The following is a 5,517-nucleotide window of genomic DNA, read 5'->3' on the forward strand; positions in this document are numbered from 1 at the left end:
ATCAGGTTACATCCCATTCGATCCTGAGATCGAACGTTCCTTTCATAGACAGAAAAATTTCTACAAGCAAATACTGGCGGATTCTGGTGATAATAACAATAATCACCGCGATCCTCCGACTGGTTCTAGCGATTCAGAGACATCATCAGACGCAGAATCAGAGATGACGGCTCCAAAGAAGCTTAATGATTATTCACAACCAAAGCTTACGGATTTTCCACATCTCACCCCTACTCCGGCTCTTGATGGGGTTCAATTCGAAATTAAGCCTCAATTTATAACGATGATAGAGAGGAAGCAATTTAGTGGAGCCAAGGGTGAAGACCCGAATCTTCACATTGCTAACTATTGTCAATATTGTAACACCATCAGGCAAGCCAGGGTCACTCAAGACCAAATCAGGGAGATTCTCTTTCCCTTCTCTTTAACTGGAAAAGCTAAATTGTGGTTTAATGGCTTAAATAGAGCTACACTTGGTATAACTGACTGGGAAACTCTTTTTTTGAATTTCTATAACAAGTATTACCCTGCACAGAGAACAACCGTACTACGGAGTGCGATCCAGAACTTTGCCAAAGAAGCCGATGAATCTTTATATGAGGATTGGGAGAGGTTTAAAGATTTACAAAGAGATTGCCCCCATCATAATTTAGCACAATGGCAGTTAATCCAAGCCTTTTATAATGGACTTGGAAATTCTTCTCGAATAATTTTAGACTCTGCAGCTAGTGGGAGATTTATGAATCTTGATGTTGAAGATGCAGGTCAGGTTATTGAAGATATGGCGATACACAATTCCCAATATGGGAATCCTAGAGGATTTGCTAACAAGGGGAAGCATAGTGTCGACTCTGTATCCTTTTTTCAAGCTCAGCTGACCTTTATTTGCCAAAAATTAGATAATCTTAGCTCTTCCAATGTAGCTAATGTTTCTGCGATTAATAATAATTCTAACGAGGCTTTCTGTGAAAATTGTGGTATTGTAGGTCATTGGGAGCAAGATTGCAGGAGTTCCGTGGAGCAAGTTAATGCCTTCCAAGCTTATAGGCAGAATAACCCATACTCCAACTCCTACAATCTTGGGTATCGGAATCATCCGTACCTTTCCTACCGGAGCACTAATGTTCAAAATCCACCACCGCAAGAACCGCAGGCGCCACAACAACAACAGCAGAAATATTATCATCCAAATGCTAGCCAGAAGAACCAACCACAACAACTCTCCTCATCTTCTGACCCTTCTCTGGTGGAAATTAGAGCAATGTTGGCTTATATGCAAAAGCACATGGAGAGCAGAGATGCGACAATCGATCAAATTCTAGCGCATAATAAAATTGTAGATAATCAAATTGCGCAACTCTCCGCTACCCTACAAGCCCGCCAACAGGGAGCTCTGCCGGCACAGCCGACTAGGCCTACGGATCAAGCATTTGCAATTACTCTAAGGAGTGGTTCAAACTATGAAGGGCCCTCTATGCCCGGAGTTGATGAACCTGTTTTTATTAAATAATGCTAATCTTGATTCCGTTAAACCAAACAATGTAGTTGATAGCCCTACAGGGCTGAAAGATAATACTAACATATCTTATTCTACATTGCAGGGTACAACTCCAGAGAAGGTGGCTACTCCAGACAAGAGTAATAATGCTCCAAAGCCAATTATCAAACTTCCATTCCCCAATCGTCAATTGAAGACAAACTTGGATAATCAGTTTGGTAAGTTCCTGGAGGTGTTAAAAGATTTGAAGGTAACAATTCCCTTTACTGAATTGATCACACAAATCCCCTCGTATGCAAAATTTATGAAAGAAATATTGACGAGAAAAAGGTCTATTAGTGAGGTAGAGACAGTAGCTTTCACTGCAGAATGTAGTGCCGTACTTCAAAATAAATCTCCACCTAAATTAAAAGATCCGGGTAGTGTTTCTATCCCTTGTCATATTGACAATCTCTTGATTGATAATGCATTATGTGATTTGGGTGCTAGTGTTAGCGTCATGCCATTATCTGTGTGTTCTAAGTTGAATATGGGTAAATTAAAAGCTACCAATATAACTCTACAAATGGCCGACCGTTCTTTCAAATACCCCTTAGGTGTTTTAGAGGATGTCCCCGTTAGTGTAGGTAAATTTTATATACCTGTAGATTTTGTTGTTCTTGATATGGCTGAGGATATGCAAACCCCAATTATTTTGGGTAGACCATTCCTTAACACTGCAGGAGCAGTCATAGATGTAAGAAGTGGTAAGTTAACATTATCAGTAGGGGATGATAAAGTTGTTTTTAATCTGAATAATGCCCCTAAAAGCTCCATGACTGAGGAGAAATGTTTCAGTGTTAATGCGGTTGTAAATTATTCTAACAAGCCCCAAGCTCTTGAAAAAGATCCCTTGGAGGCGGTATCTTGTGTTTCATCCTTTTCAGATGAGATAGACAAATGGCAGAAGGAAGTCGATGCAATAGAAAGAGCACTCTACAATGTTGGTCTTGGTTTTGAGGATGAACAGGTGGAACCGATCGAGCAAGTTGTGCGAATCGAGCCTACGGTAAGTGTTCCGCCAGATCGAGTTGCAAGTGTTGAACGCAATGTCAATTTGAAGCAACTTTCGATCGAAAAAGGATTTTTAGTGCGTAGCATTAAAGATCCCCTAGTCCAAGTCAAGGAGGATCCACCAGATAAGGTGATTTGGCGTCCCATAGGGTATGTCAGGAAGCCGCATCGCAGCCTGAACACCGCTAGACCGGGTGAGAAACCACCCGATCAAGCGTTAGGCCAAGGGTCCTAGATATTGTACTTGGTAAGAAGATCGTGCGGGACCTAGATAAACCAGCGCTTTGCGGGAGGCAACCCGTATTTTTATGCTTTTTAGACTAGTTTTTATTTCCTTTTTCTTATGCGAGGAGAGATGAGGGAATTTCATGAGTTTTATAAGTGTTTGTACAGGTTTGAAGGAAAAGAGTTAGCCAAATTTTTGAGAAAAGAAGAAAATAGTAATTGGACGATTTAGTCTCGGGCCCGATCGGGCGAAGCTCGCCCGACCGGGCGCGAGAGCAAGGTCTAAAAATAGAGTAATTTCGCCCGACCGGGCGCGAAACTTGTCGTTTACGGACCTAATTGTCCGCCCGATCGGGCAAGCCTCGCCCGACCGGGCGCGAGAAGGGCGTAATATTTGAGCTATAGATCGCCCGATCGGGCGAAGGGCGCCCGACCGGGCGCGAGAGTTGGACGAAATCGGATCATTAGATCGCTCGACCGGGCGAACGGCGCCCGACCGGGCGCAAAAGGATACGAATTTTGGGTAAATTAGATTGCCCGACCGGGCGAAGGCCGCCTGAACGGGCACAAGAACCAATATGCCAAATACCCCAGATCGCCCGACCGGGCGACCCATCGCCCGACCGGGCGCGAGTGGAGTCGGCGTCATTTTCTTCCTCCCTTCCTTCTTTCTTCCTTCATTTCTTCTTACCTTCATAACTTTCTCTCTCTAAAACTCAAATTCTCTCTACCTTCTCTATAAGATTTCTCCTCCATTTCTCATCCAAATTCAAAACTCTCTACATATTTGTGATCCTCTTTTCATCATCTACATTCCCATACAAAAATTTCTCAGACTTAATTCAATAAATTTTCAAACCCATTTCCTAACATGGCTTCAAAGAGGGCTAGGTCCATATTCGGTAGGAGCTCCAGTTCGAGGAAGGAATACGACCCAGACTTGCAACTTCCGTACTGGCCGACGATCCGGATTGCAAGCCGAGAGCAAAAGGAGCGGCTAGAGCACTTAATCGGTCGTGAGGTAATTCCTTCTCGGTGGTTACACCGCCCTACCCTAGAATCATTTGGTTTGTATGATTTTGTAAAACGATTTTTGAATGACATTGGCATGAGAAAATTTGTTGATATGCACTATCCTACATACCGAGAACTTACTTGTGAATTCCTGTCCACTTTCCATGTTGTTAGTAGTAGAAATGGGCCAAATTTATTTTTCAGGTTAAACAATAGAAATATTAGTTTAACTTTTGTAGAATTTTGTAAAATTTTTGAATTAAATTCTGAATTATCTCACCAATGGCATGCAGACTATAAAATGGGTGACATATATTATGCTTTGACTGGTTTGCTTACCCCTGACCCCCAACATGCTATTACCAAACCTATTCACCACCCTGTCCCAAAAATCTGGCAAAGATTTGCGGGTTTGTGTTTTTTAGGTAGGGCCGAGCCCCATAACGCTCAATCTAACGAACTAGCTGTCATAGGACACTATGTGTATGGGTACAGGAAATTTAACATAGGTAGGTTTATAGTTCACCATTTGAGTAGGCATGCCACATCCAGCACCACTTCCAAGACCCCTATCCGTTTAGGTGGCCTTATCACTCGAATAGCGGTGAAAAAGGCCGGTTTTGTAGTAGACGGAACCCACCAGCTGACCAACTGTGGAACAGATACCTATATGACTGCTAGGTATTTTGAGGATGTGGGGTGGGTTAGACCGGGTAGCGAGCAGACACCCTTTTGGTGTATTCGGACTGGGAGCGAGCAACCTTTGCCCATTTTCCCCCTACCCAGTCCTGACTTGACCGCCTTTCCCCCAGGGCAACCTTCTTACACTTATGATGTTTTAGTTTCCAACGCTAGGGGGCAGGCACCATCACCACCAGTTCCACCACCCCAGCCTCAGCCCGAGGTGGCTTTCTCTCCACCTCGTATGTCCCACTCCGTCCCTCATGTTGACTCTGACCCAGTTTGGGATCTTCAGAGTATAGGTCAGGCCTTAGGACGTATCGAGCATTCCCATACTGACCTTAGGAGGATGGTAGGCTCCTTAGACCAGAGGTTAGGGTACCTAGAGAGGAACCAGGGTAGAGCTCTCTACCCTATGTACGATGATTATGCTCGTCGGGGCAACATTCCCGACGACGCTATTCACTCAGACTGGTTTCAGCCACCACCCCAGGGATACGATAGGGATCCCACTGCCCGTGGTATTTACACTGACTATTCTTCTTTCTTCGGGTACGACCAGGACATTCCTTTCGGGGGACCGGCGGGGGGAGGGAGTTTTCACGCTGATTATTTTGGTGGTAGCTCTTCTGGTGCAGGTGGCAGTGGATGTGCGGGTTTCGGCTCGATGGATGAGGATGATCAGGACTAGCTATGCTGGGCTAGTTCTCGAGCCAATGAGGACATTGTCTGATTCTGGCTTGGGGGAGATTTTGGTTTGGTATATTTATTTATTATTTTTTTTTCTTTTTCTCTCTTTTATTTTTGGTGTGTTTTCTTAGGATAGATTTCCTGCTTTCTAGGTTAGTTTTATTGCTTTCTTATTTATATAAAAATACAAAAAAAAAATTGAAAAAAATAAAAAAATCCAAAAATACGTTCCAATGAATTATAAATTATGCTTCCCTGTGCCCCTTACTTGAGAAAATTATTTTGATTCTTGGTATTTGATAGGCATTGTGGATTAGTTGATCATGATTTGATGTTTGATTGCCTTGAAACCTTTA

General features: G+C 43.3%; 1 non-coding gene across 1 annotated transcript; it reads right to left on the minus strand.

The window, feature by feature from the left end:
- Window positions 1–544: 544 nt before the first annotated feature.
- On the minus strand, window positions 545–651 carry LOC145566493 (small nucleolar RNA R71). The gene has a single exon (XR_014095433.1). It is a non-coding gene; the product is annotated as a small nucleolar RNA R71 (small nucleolar RNA).
- Window positions 652–5,517: the final 4,866 nt, after the last annotated feature.

The sequence above is a fragment of the Chenopodium album genome, chromosome 1 (assembly GCF_948465745.1).
Source record: "Chenopodium album chromosome 1, dcCheAlbu1.1, whole genome shotgun sequence".
Classification (NCBI taxonomy): domain Eukaryota; kingdom Viridiplantae; phylum Streptophyta; class Magnoliopsida; order Caryophyllales; family Amaranthaceae; genus Chenopodium; species Chenopodium album.